Raw genomic sequence first — 13,233 nt, 5'->3', positions numbered from 1 at the left:
ATAAATATTTGTTCCGTCTGTGTCCTTCTTTCCCTTCCCCACGGACAGCTTTAGATCACACCCTTCACCCTTCAGGATCTTTATCAATGGGGCTCCTGGGTGGCTCAGTTGGTTAAGCGACTGCCTTCAGCTCAGGTCATGATCCTGGAGTCCCGGGTTCGAGTCCCGCATCGGGCTCCCTGCTCAGCAGGGAGTCTGCTTCTCCCTCTGACCCTCCTCCCTCTCGTGCTCTCTATCATTCGCTCTCTCTCAAAAAAAAAAAAAAATCTTTATCAACACCTTTCAGAACATCCTTCCTATGTGAAGATGTAGAGGAGACAAGTCAATGTCCAGTGGTAGGACAGGCTGTACAGCCGCTGAGACAGAAAACGCAAGGTAAATGCCATGACCCGGTTACATGGCAGAATCCTGACTACTTATCTTTATTTGTGAACTAGGTTCAAAGTCTGGGCACTCAGGTTGGCCTCCTGACTCCATTCTGGTTATGAGGCAGAAAATTGGATTTGGAGTTTGTCTTTATTAGGATCCTAAAGATATGATCTCATCTGAATCAAAGGAGAAGTGGAAAACAGCCCTACACTTACCTGTGGAGACATACCTGTGTGACCTCAGGCAGAGGGTGACACTTTGCCTTTCTTGACTCTCAGTGATTTCAAGTGCTGAACTTAAAGAATGTTCTCAGAGTCCGCATAAGCCGTTGGAGGTGAATACATCTTCCATGGAATGCTTCTGTCCTGGCTCTTTCAGACTGCTCATTTTCCACATTTCCAGGAGGACGGTTCTGTTATCTTTTGGGAAACCTTGCTGTGTAGCCTTGCTAACACGTATCTTCTTGAGGCTTCATTTCTTCATCCATATAATGGTTGAAAGCGTTTGGCCTGATGATAGTTTCTAAACTGGCCAGAGCACTGTTTCCTTTGGTTCAAACGGTCGGTTTAGGGGTTTTTTTTAAACGGTGTGGCTAACATTTAAAAATAGGAAGATTTCGGGGTGACTGGGTGGCTCAGTCAGTTGAGCATCCGCCTTCAGCTCCTCCGGTCATGATCTCAGGGTCCTGGAATCGAGCCCTGTGTAGTGCTCCCCTCTCAGCTGGGAGGGGAGGGGCAGTAATCAGATTCTCCCTTCCTCCCCGCCCCCCCCCCCCCCCGCCATGAGTTTGCCTGAGCATGCTCGCTCTCTCTCTCTCTCTCTCTCTCTCTCAAATAAATAAAATCTTTAAAATAAATAAAAATAGTAAGATTTCACATAAAAATCCAGATATCACCTTTCTGATTCCTCTAGACATTTGAGCTTGCCTTCCCTGACTAGAGGGTCTGGAGGGAGTCTCCGGCTCTGGAATCCTAGAAGATTCTAAGTGGGATATTTGGGACATACTTAAACCAATAAAAACTCCTGTTTACCTGAAATTCAAATTCCAATTCCAATTTAGCATGTATTTGATCTGGAAACCCTAGCCCAGAGATCAGACCTCTGAAGCAGAGAGCCTCTAATTCACTCTGGGCAGGACATTATTGACTGAGTGATTTTAAATTATTCCTTTGTGTTTTTGGTCTAACAAGCCCCAAAGGTTGTTTGATATTGAGAGCCACATGTACAGATAATGAGGAGAGCCAGAAAAGTGATTCAAATTGGCCAAAGACACACAGCCAGGTAATCCCAGGGCTCCTTTGAGGTTGCAGTATAAACAGAACCTGTTAACACCCTTCTGTATGGAAGGCTCAGGGTCAGCCAATAAATGCAGTCACCAAAATAACAATAATGATGATAATAATAATAACCATAATAATACTCCTCTCTGTCCTTTTCATCCAGCCTTTTTTTGGATGAAAAATTATTACATAACAGTGCTCTTAGTTTTTGTTTTTGTTTTTTTTTTTTTTTTTTAAAGAAGAAGTATGTGGAATATTCCCTTGTTGAAATTACAGTCTGAGAACAAACCCAGAACATTCAGGACCCACAGACAGCACTGAGGAATGCTGGAATATTCCATGGCTACTTGTCATCGGAAGAAAAGGAGGAATCTGAATTCAAGAATCTGCAATTTACGTTTAAAACATCACTCTCCCCCTCCTCATCACACCTTGAGTGTGTAAAGCACTTTGATGTTGCATTCGAAAATATTTATCGAGTCCCTTCCATATGCTTACATGCAAGATCCTCCACATAGAATTAACCCTGTTGACAACACAAAGTAGAGCAGTGTAGACAAGTCACATGACTGGCCCCAAATCACACAGAAACTTACTGAGCACGTGTCACCTCTGAAATCTTTGACCTCCCCTCACGGACACTTCAGGTGTTCCTTCCTTGCTTTATATTTTTCTCCTAATAATGATCACTTTCCTACACATTATATATCTTACTTCTGTGTTTATTTTCTGCCTGTCACACTAGAGTGAAACCTGTAGGTTTTTTTAATCTGTTTTGTTCATCGCTGTATCTTCAGTGCCTAGGACAGAAATATTTGTTCAATGATGAAGGCCACCAGCCTGCTTCATGGACAGTCAGAATCAGAAATCAACAGAAGAAGTAACTCCAGAAGTAAACCCCTGTTCTCACTAGAAATCAGAACCAAGATAGAACAAGAATTAAACCTGAACCAAACACTCTGCAAACCCAGCTTTGTTTCTGTCGCGTCCCTTCCAGAAACTGGGTGGCAGAGAGTGAAAAACAGCTCTTCCCTGTTTTTTAGTGTAAAAAATGAAACTCGCAGCAGTTGATAGGGTTGCTGTTCCGGTTAAGGAGTCAGAAGGCTGGCCCTCCCGACCTTCCCATGCACTGGGCTTCAGCCAAGCGATAGGAACGATGAGTCTCAGTAATTACCCAGGGTGGGGCGGGATTGAGTGACCTGCCCAGAATACAGATCAGGTGACTGGATGCTCCTTCTGGAGCTCATTCTTGTGTCCCTAGGCTGGAGCGCAATCCTTCAGGGAGGAGCTATGAGAGACTTGTCCACAAGTCATGCTCACAGCGGTGTGAGAACAGGATTTCAGAACAGGTCAGCAACCAACCCCAACTCCAGGCTTGACAAGAAAAAAAAAGGGGGATCAGGGGAGATAATTGCCTCCAAGATTTTTAGGGAGCAGGACCAGGTATTCTTGCCTTAGGACCCCTATTCCATAGGACTCCTAAAATTCCTCAGCACCCCCTGTGATCTCTGGGGTCTGATGAGGTTCCAGCCCCATCACACACCCCAGTAAGTTCATACTTTAATTATCCTGACCACATGTAGCAGGTCTGGGATGCTGGTAAACCCTAAAGTTGTGGAGCACAGAATGCCTGCTATCATCCAAACATGTGGTCTCTTGCTCCAATGTGGCATGAAAACATGAAAAGGAAGATTTTCTGAAGCCAAGGTGCTTGTCCAGGGCCACAGCTGGGTAGCTAAGTAGAGGAACATTCTAGAAGGTAAAAGGCTCTTTCTTCCAGACAAGTCTGGGAGAGGATCTGGGAATGAGTCCCTCTTGGACTTTACTCCTCAGCCTATGGGAATTCCTCCTCAGACCCCGCGCAACTCACCTGTCACACTCTAGCCAAGCTCCTCCTTGAGTTAAAGGCCACTGGTTTCTCTCACCCATCTGGTCGTTTATCTGAAGAGTATATTTGCCTTCAACAGCAAGAACCAATGCCTCAAGCGTTTGGGAGGGCTGCCATGCTCTGACCCCCAAAGAAGAGAAGCAGAAGTCACAGCTTCCACCATAAACCTCATGGACATTGTGGGTCCCACCCCAGGAAAGGCTAGAAAGGAGCTAGGACTCTGAAGTCCATCTACACTGACCAGATATGGTCAGTCCATCTACACTGACCAGCTTACCTTATTTCTCCGAGCCTCAACATTTCCTCATCTGTAAAATGTAGTTGATAATAATTCCTACTTTACAGCTCATCCTGAGTCTTAAATGAAATAACACATATTAGCAAATATGTACTCTTAGCGAGGTGTCTGGCACACATTAACGGCTCTACCAATATCCACGACTGTATTATTCAGTTTAGTCCAATTCCCGAGCTTGCCTGACCAAGATGGATGATACATTTAGAATCTCTCACCTGGGCAGTGGGTAGGTTCTAGAACTACTTTGATTGCTGTGAACCTCACACATATCTAGGGTGACTGGGATGGAAGTACTCATCGTGGTCTAGGATCTTGGGGAGCTTGGTACAGCTGGAGAGCAGTATGGTGTGGACATGGTACTGGGGAAGGATGAGGGGCTCCTTCAGAAGGACCAAGGATGCCTGTGTAAGGGGGATGTGATGGCTAATTATATGTGGCAGCTTGACTGATGCTTAGATAACTGGTTAAGACATTATTTCTGCATGTATCTGTGAGAGTGTCTCTGGTAGAGATTAACAGTTGAGTCGGTAGACTGAGTAAAGAAGATCTGCCTCCCCAGTGTGGGTGGGCATCATCCAATCCTTTTAGGGCCTGAATAGAAAAGGCGGAGGTAGGTGAATTCATGGCTGTCTGAACTGAGGAGACATCCATCTTCTTCTGCCCTCAGACGTCGGTGCTGCTGGACTCAAACTGAAATACACCACCAGCCGTTCCGGCTCCCCAGCTTGCAGGGACCAGATCATGGGACTTCTCGGCCTCCATAGGCACTGAGACAATTCATATAATAAATCTCCTTTCTCATATATCTGTATCTTTACGGCTCTCTGTCTATCTATATCTTTCTATCTCTATCTCTATTTGTCCTAATTAGTCTGTTTCTCTGGAGAACCTTGACTAATAATACAGGGGGACTTCAGCTTGCTTTCCCAAGTGTACCTCACATCCCCTTCCCGCTACAAAAGTAAATAAATATAAATAAATTGACTTAGACTAGATCAGGACGGCCATGGCTTCTTCATCATTTCCCATCCTGTCCGCCTCCCTCAGAAACATTTAGCTTTCACCTAGAAGCTGGCAGGTTCCCCCCCCAGCCCCTCCCCCATCACAGACTAACAGCAGGGGTAGCTCTAAAAATAGCGTGGCTTCACCGCCCCCCCCCCCTGGCGTGTAAATACATCTTTGTTCCGGCCAGCATTTAATAACTGTACTTTATGCTGAAACAAAAGCTGTAATTAGAGCCCAACAATGGAAGGTGCAGTCAGCGCTGAACAATACTCAGAATTCCCATGGTGGTCCCCCCACCCGCAGCTGTGAGAAGCAGCAGTCTCCAGCACGAATTCCATTCACAATTATTCACCTAGTCCCACCGCGGCTTATTCCAATCACGGCTTTCCTGCCTCCTCAGCGGGGCTACAGAGAGGCTGAAAAGAGATGCTAAGCCTGGGCCCCTGCCAAGAGCAGCCTGTGCAGGTGTGCGCGCTGAGGGGGGCGCGGAGAAGCCTGCGCAGTGGCCCCAGGACGAGCCAGACCGCCCCCGGGCTGGAGACCTCAACAGCCACCTCTGCAGCAGTCCTTCATGCGCGACTTCCTTCAGATAAAAGAGAGCTTTGCACTGATTTCCTTATCCGGCACTGCAGTCTGTGCATTCCAGCATAAGCCCGGAGGCTGGCTTCCCCTGCCAGGTTCAAGTCCTGGAACGGTGGAGAGAGGAGGTCTTTATAATAGAGGGTCTACCGTCTCAAGCCCTGGGGCAGAGTAGGATCATTGGGATGCTTTAAGAAAATTCTTGGGACAAGACCCCACCGGCAGACCAGTTGAATTAGAATCTCTGGCAATGAGCAATTGACATTGGTATCATTTTCTTCTCTGTTTTTGTTTTGTTTTGAGGTATAACTAAAATACGGTGTTATGGACCGAATTATGTTCCCCGCCCCCCCCACCACCAAGTTAATAGGTTGAAGCCCCAACCCTCAATGTGACTGTATTTGGAGATAGGGCCTTTATGGAGGTAATTAAAATTAAAGGAGGTCCTAAGGAGGGGGAGGGGCTGACCCAATAGGATTCATGTCCCCGTAAGAAGAGACACCAGAGCTCACTGTCCCCACTCCTCTCAGCAATGTGAAGACTCTGGGAGCAGGCAGCCATCTGCAATCCAGCAAAACCCTCACCAGGGACTGAATCACATTTCCTTGTCAGTGAAACTGGACTTCCCAGCCTCCAAAATTGTGAGAAATACAGTTAAAAATATTAAAAATACTTAAAAATTTTAAATATAAAAAAATTAATTTAAGCTACTCAGTCTGTGGTACTTTGTTATAGCAGCCCAAGCTGACTAATACACATAGCAAAATCTACAACTCTTAAGTTTAAAGCCCAATAAACTGTAACCACCACTCAGATCAAGATACATTTCATTTTTTTAAAAAGATTTTATTAAGTAATCTCTACATCCAATGTGGGGCTTGAACCCACAACCCCGAGATCAAGAGTTGTACACCTTACAAACTGAGCCAGCCAGGTGCCCCAAGATACATTTCTAACACCCCAAAAGTCTTCTTGTGCCAGCCAGATATCACCACTATTCTGATTTCTATCACCATAGATTAGTTTGACCCCTTCTTGAACTTGATGTAATTGTAATTACACACTATGACACGTACTCTTTGGCGTCTGACTTCTTTTGCTGAACATTGTCTCTGTGAGATTTATCTATGTCCGTGAGTGCTGTAATAGGTCTGTTCTTTTTTTATCATTATGTAATATTTCATCTTGTGAATAAAGCACAATTTATTCTCCTGTTGATGGACATTTTGATTATTTCCCCTTCTGTTTCTTTTTTCATGTCGCTTTCTCTGCCCAGAATGGCTTTTCCCTCTAACCCTATCCCACCCCCTAATTTCCCACAAATAAAACCCACCTTCCCTGAGAGGCAAGCTTTAATACCACAGTCAAAACTCATCATCTCTTGAAATCTTTCTGGACTTTCAGAGAGAAGTGACTTCCCCTCCTCTCTGACCCCACTACTGCCATTTTTAAATTATAGGGGTGCCTGTACCAGGAGACCATGATTTCCTCAGGACAGGGACCATGTCTTCATTAATTCTGTAGTCCCAGCCCCTAGAGAAAGGAGGGTCAAGAAACAGCGGCTTTTTTCTGGGAAGCGGGTCCCCTTCCAAGAAGGGCAAGTATGCCTGGGGGCTTTGGGAAGAGAGGGCAGCAGAAAGCAGGCAGTTCCCAGCCCTAGAAAGGGCCTTGAGACTGGAGGACAGCCTGACAGGAAGTCAGTGGAACAGACTGGGCATGAGCATGGTGTGCAGCTACCCAGGACTCACTCCTGGTGACCTAATCCCAAGCCCCCAGGCTTACCTCCAGATGCTGAGCCCCACATAACACCTGTGGAGATGGGCTCGGGCACCTGGGAGAATGGAGCCCCTGGGCAGGGCATCGGTGGGCCCAGCTATGAGAGACTAGGGACTGCCGTGTCCTGGCATGGCCTGGAGCACCATCTTGAACACAGCCACATGGCCCTGGTCCCTCTTGGCTGCCGCCCCCTTTCCAGTGGGGTACTTGGATCTGCCCAGGAAGCTGGTCAGAGGAGGCCAGCAGTTTTCATTGTATTTCCTGCCGCAGGATTCCTTTTCTCTGATTTCTTTCTTGTCTTTCACATAAGCCAACCAAGTGTCAACCACTATGGTTCAGCATCCAATAGGGCAAACCAATAGCACTCCTCAGAAAGCTCAGTCTCTGCAGCAACAGCTCTTTATCAATTCGGGCTCTTTGTTGTAGAGAGATGATTAGCATTGGTTAGAAAAGCTGCTTTCACAAGTACCAATATGATCACATCTCTGTGATTTAAGCTTTTTGACTCATGATGCTGTAGCAAGGGGATGCTGTTGGTGCCAGACAGATCTGAGTTCAAATTTACTGCTTGCTGGCTGGGTAACTTCATGCCACCCACTCAAGTGTCCTGAGCTTCAGTTTCCTCATTGGCCAAGTAATCCCTCTGCTGCTCAGAGATTGTGAGGATGGGGCTCAGTGCACAGCAGGTACTCCATAGTAGCTCTCATGATAGTGTTTACTGGGCCATTGGAGAAGGTACCTGCCCCCCTCGTCCCAGCCCTATTCCAGGATTCATCATCTTTATTTTCTAACAACAAACAGGCTTTTCTCTGGAAGCTCTCCTGGTTATCCTGAAATGCCCTCCCCCACTTCATTCTGGTGCCCACATGCTGCCCGCCAGACTGTTTGTTTTGGATGCAGGAGGCCAGCCAGGGAGTGGCGGGCCTGCCCATGCGGTTCCTTAAAACAAAAGTTGCTCCCTGAGTCATTGCTGGGAGAAGCTAGCCTATCCAAGCAAGCACCCACACAGGCATGTCAGAGGTAGGATGCCCTCTGAGCAGGACTGTTGGTGGTTAGAGTAGGGGCACAGGCAGAGTGATGGGGGGCAAGGGCTGGAAAGCCAGGCACAAAGTGTAGGCTTGATCGTGGGAGAAATGGAAAGGGGACATTGAAGACTTTCAAATAAGAGAGGGCACAATCAGAGTTGTGGGTTAGAAAAGTCTGGACTTTCTGGAAGGGAAGACATCCCCCCTTCCATATTCCAGCCTCATCTCCTTCCTTTGCCTATCACAAATTTTCCGCTCTAGCTAAACTCTCTAGCCAAACTCCTAGACAGACTTTCTGTACCTCTGTCCCATTGAAGTGCTCTCTACCTGGTGACATTTTCCCTTATCTCTCAAGGCCTGGCTTGATTATTTCTCCTTCAGAACTCCTTCTCTGCCCCCCAACACATGTTTCTTGCTCCCTTCCCAGAACCCAGTGTTCTCTCCTAAATACCCAGTGGCCAGAGCCACTCAGAACTTGCTGCACTGTGTGGCTAATTCTCAGAGCATACATGCTGTAGAAAGAACAGAACTTCTGCAGTGAGAGAACCTGAGCTCAAGTTCAGATTCTGTCCTTAGCCACTTGCGGTCTTCAGCATCTCACTCAACCTCTCTGAGACACACTTTGCTCATTTGCACAATGGGGCAAGGTGACGCATCTCCCAGGCCTGTGGTAATTATGAAGGGAATGTAAAAGCACTCTGTAAACAGTGACGTCAAACAAAAGCTGGGAAAGTTAGGGGCTGCAGAGACTGGAAGACCTGGGGTGGGAGCCGAGCTCCGTCTCCTACTTGTTGACTGTCTCTAGACAGGTCACCCAGTCCCTCTGGGCTTACTCTCCTTTTCTGTATGTGGGGAGCTTAGTTCCTGCCTCTGGGATTAACGTGAAGATCAAGTATGTTAAGAGATCGGCACCGTGCCCAGCACATAGTAGCCTGGCACCGGGTGCTAATGCCCTGCCAAAGTACGACAGTAGTTTGGATGGGGGAGGACATATGTGTCTGTTGATTGCCTGGCTAATTTAATTCCTGACCCACCAAATACAGGGGTGGGTGGGTGGGTGGGTGAGTGCCTTGGTGGACAGATGAGTGTTTGATTAAATGAGTGAATCAATGAGTGAATGACCAAACTGATAAAAAAATAAAATCAAATGAATGCCTGAGTGAATGAACAATGAGTGGAGTAAGCAAATCACTAGTGAATGACGAGGGATATGGTAGTAAATGACTGTTCTCCTTTGGCCCAGAGGCCCACCTTGTCCCCCTGGCCTCGGGGGTATGAGTAAAGCACTGGTTACTTTGAAGACCCTCCCTTAGCAGCAAACAGTTGCCCCTGCCACATAACCAGGGTAACCATGTTCCTGGAGAGAAGCAGCATCCGGCTGGCTCCTCGGAAAGAACATCTGGGACTACGTTGGTGACAAGGTTGAATGCATCTGGGACTCCATGGATGAGGGACAGTCCCCACTCTGAGCCGCCAGCGTGAAAGCTCAGGCCAGGCGCTCTCCTAGCCTGGTGTGGGGCTGCAACCTCAGCAGTCCCCAAACTCCTGCCTCGGAAAGGCACCACTGTTTACCTCACTAGAGCAGATACAACTGGCATGGGCAAGCTAGAGGAGTGGGTTAGAATCCCAGAGAGAGGGGATTTGGAGAGAGGTGTGGGCATGGCCCGTATCCTGCTGATCGTGAGCCTGTGGGTGAGGAGACAGCTCCGTCAGTCACAGCATCACCCGCGGGGCAAGGAACAAAGATGCATCTGCGAAGGCCCCCCAACTGAGGAACCATTCACAGTCAGGCCTCTTTCTTACAACCAGGCTTGGAGGCAGCCAGGCGGTGCTTGCCTCTGACAACCCACTTACAGATAAAGAGGCCCAGATAGGCAAAGAGTCTTGCCCAGGGTATGAGAGTGAAACAGCAGAGCATGAAAAAGCCCAAAGTCTCTCAATACTTCCCACCCTTTTCTATAGGGCTCAGTACAAAGCCGAGACCCACTTGCAGTTAAATTAAAAGTCTCCTTAACGTCTTGCAAAAATCAGTCAGGTCAACCAGCTGGCTGGTTACCTACCACTGCCTAATTACCCACTCAAGACCTTTTGGCATCTGGCTTCTTAGTACTTCTTTAAGGCAATGAAAAAGCCATAGATTTTCAATCCCACTTGTGGTCTTCAGCATCGCACTCAACCTCTCTGAGACACACTTTGCTCATTTGCACAATGGGGCAAGGTGACGCATCTCCCAGGCCTGTGGTAATTATGAAGGGAATGTAAAAGCACTCTGTAAACAGTGACGTCAAACAAAAGCTGGGAAAGTTAGGGGCTGCAGAGACTGGAAGACCTGGGGTGGGAGCCGAGCTCCGTCTCCTACTTGTTGACTGTCTCTAGACAGGTCACCCAGTCCCTCTGGGCTTACTCTCCTTTTCTGTATGTGGGGGAGCTCAGTTCCCTGTACCTCCCTCAATCCCCAGGCCAAAGGGAACAATCATGTGGGCCAGACCCTGTTTTAGATCCAGTTGTAGACCCTGTTCTAAGCATGTTGTCTCGTTGAGAGCTGACAACAGCCCGGTCTGGCGTTTCTCCCATCCTACAGTTGAGGATACTGGAGCTCATGCACCTAGGAAGTAGAAGAGCCAGTCCTTGCCTTTCCAGGCACACCGACCATGTCTGTTTTAAAAGACACACGAGAGCACTAAGCTTCATGGAAACACACACACCAGTTCTCTTTCCTATCATAATCCTGCGTGCACAAACTCCCCAGTGGAAAGACCAAAATAAATCCTTGCTCATCAAAGCTAGGAAAAAATGTCATTGAATCTAGTTTCTAGCTATCTGCATTACTTACATAAAAGGGGACCTTCTAGGAGTATGTTAAGAGTTGGTGATACCATTCTTTAGCACCCAGAGACTCAAAAAAATGTTATTGTATCACCATTGTTGTTACTGGTTGGAATATTTAATATGCACCAGTCCATAAATACACATGATCTCTATGATTCGTTTTCTACTTGGAGTTAAAATGAAATTTAGAAATTTCCGGTTTAAGTGGGAATTTGAAATGAACTGAGTTAAGAGCATTCTCAAGGGCTTGGTGGAGAGGAGTGAGAGAGTGAGGTAGGGTGATTGCCCAGGCCTCTGATACGTGATCAGAAAGGCAACTGCTATGTATTGAGCTCTTCAGAGGGGCTGTCACCATAAGGAAGGGGGCAAGTATTCTTTCTGGGGCTAAAGTCCTGAACCACACATCCATCCAGCGAGCCACTATACACACTACCACCATCACCCATTGCCAAAGCCAAATGGATGTGTCTTTTCAGAACCCTTTTATTTCTTTTAGACTTTAAAAATAACTCACACTATATATATATAGAACATAAAGAAGAAAGTGAAAATCACTCCCAAATGCTACCTTTCAAGTAATAGTCACTCAAAAATTTGGTGAACATCCTTCCAGACACCTTCCTACATAGATACTTCTCCTATTGATAAAGCTAAACAATTTTGTAAAATGATATGATGCTCTACATACCTTTTTTTCCAAAGTGCTTATTTTGACATACTTATAGGTTCTTAGAGAGCTGCAAGGGTAGTTCAAGGAGGCCCCTGATACCCTTCACCCAGTTTACCCCAATGGGTACATCTCACATGATCAAGTACAATATCAAGACCAACTAACATCAATACAATATATGTGTCCAGTCCCAGCATCCACTGAGCTTTAACTTTGGTTGTTGTATTTTTCAGGTCTAAAACTCCCCTTGGACTCTTCTGTAATCTTCAATGTGTTTGCTGAGCCTCCTATGTTCTCACTGACCATTTCCATTTTTCCTTTGTTTCAAGCATGTTCATAATTGCCTATGGTAGCCCTTGCATGATGGCCGCTCTAAAATCTTTGTCAGATCATTCTAGATCTGTGTCATCTCAGCGTTGGTGTCTGTTGGTTGTCTTCATTCACTCAAAGTGAGATTTTCTGGTTCTCAGGTTGACGAGTGATTTTTAAAACCTGGGCATTCGGGTGTACTATGATATTCTGGAGCACATTTCCATCTGGTGTTTTAGCAGGTCATCTGCGGCACCACCCCGGCAGGTGGCAAGAGGCCACCTTGTTACTTCCGGGTAGGGACGCCATTCCAGGCTCTCAACTCAGGCTCACTGACACCAGAGCGGGAGGTGTTCCTGTTATGGCCGGGCAGGCCTGAAAGTTCTAGCTCTCCACTAGGCCAGTGGAGTTGATTCTCCACTGACACCACTCTGGCTGTGAGGGGCAAAGATGCTCGTTTTGCTCCCCACATTACCTCTACTGACACTGAAGTAGGGGGTGAGTGAGCAGCAGTAAAAGTCTTAGCTCCCCACTCTGTCTCCTCTGACACCATCCCAGCAAGGACAGGGCTAGAGGTGTCTTGTAATCTCTGGATGGCCGACAAGTCCAGGCTCCCTGGGTGTTCTGCACCAACATTGGGAAGACAGGCTTGTTACTACAGGTCCCATCTTTCCACTTGGCCTGTTTTTTGTTTTTGTTTTTTTTTAAGATTTCATTTATTTATTTGATAGAGAGAGACAGTGAGAGAGGGAACACAAGCAGGGGGAGTGGGAGAGGGAGAAGCAGGTTTCCCGCGGAGCAGGGAGCCCGACGCAGGGCTCAATCCCAGGACCCTGGGATCATGACCTGAGCCAAAGGCAGATGCTTAACGACTGAGCCACCCAGACTGCCTGCCCCTCACTTGGCCTGTTCTGATAACCCTGGGAGTGAGGGGTTAGAGCATCTCATTACAGTCAGGTGGTGGAGAAAATCGAGCTCTCCACTTAGCCTTTGCGGGCTCAAGTGGAGATGGGGCTGCAGTTTTCTCTGTGATGTTCGGCTAAAGTGGGTGGTCATTCTTCAAGAGGTTTCTGTTTTGCTAGGCTGGCCCCCTCACCTGGCTCTTTGGCTAGACAGCACAGGCTTCTCTTGGGCCTTTTTTGGTCTGTACCCATTGGGGTTTCTGAGTTGCCAGCATCTCTGGTACACAGACTACACTATGTGAG

This window comes from Zalophus californianus, chromosome 15 (genome assembly GCF_009762305.2).
Source record: "Zalophus californianus isolate mZalCal1 chromosome 15, mZalCal1.pri.v2, whole genome shotgun sequence".
NCBI classification, from domain to species: domain Eukaryota; kingdom Metazoa; phylum Chordata; class Mammalia; order Carnivora; family Otariidae; genus Zalophus; species Zalophus californianus.
The sequence above is the reverse complement of the archived record's forward strand: the minus strand, read 5'-3'. Positions refer to the sequence as shown.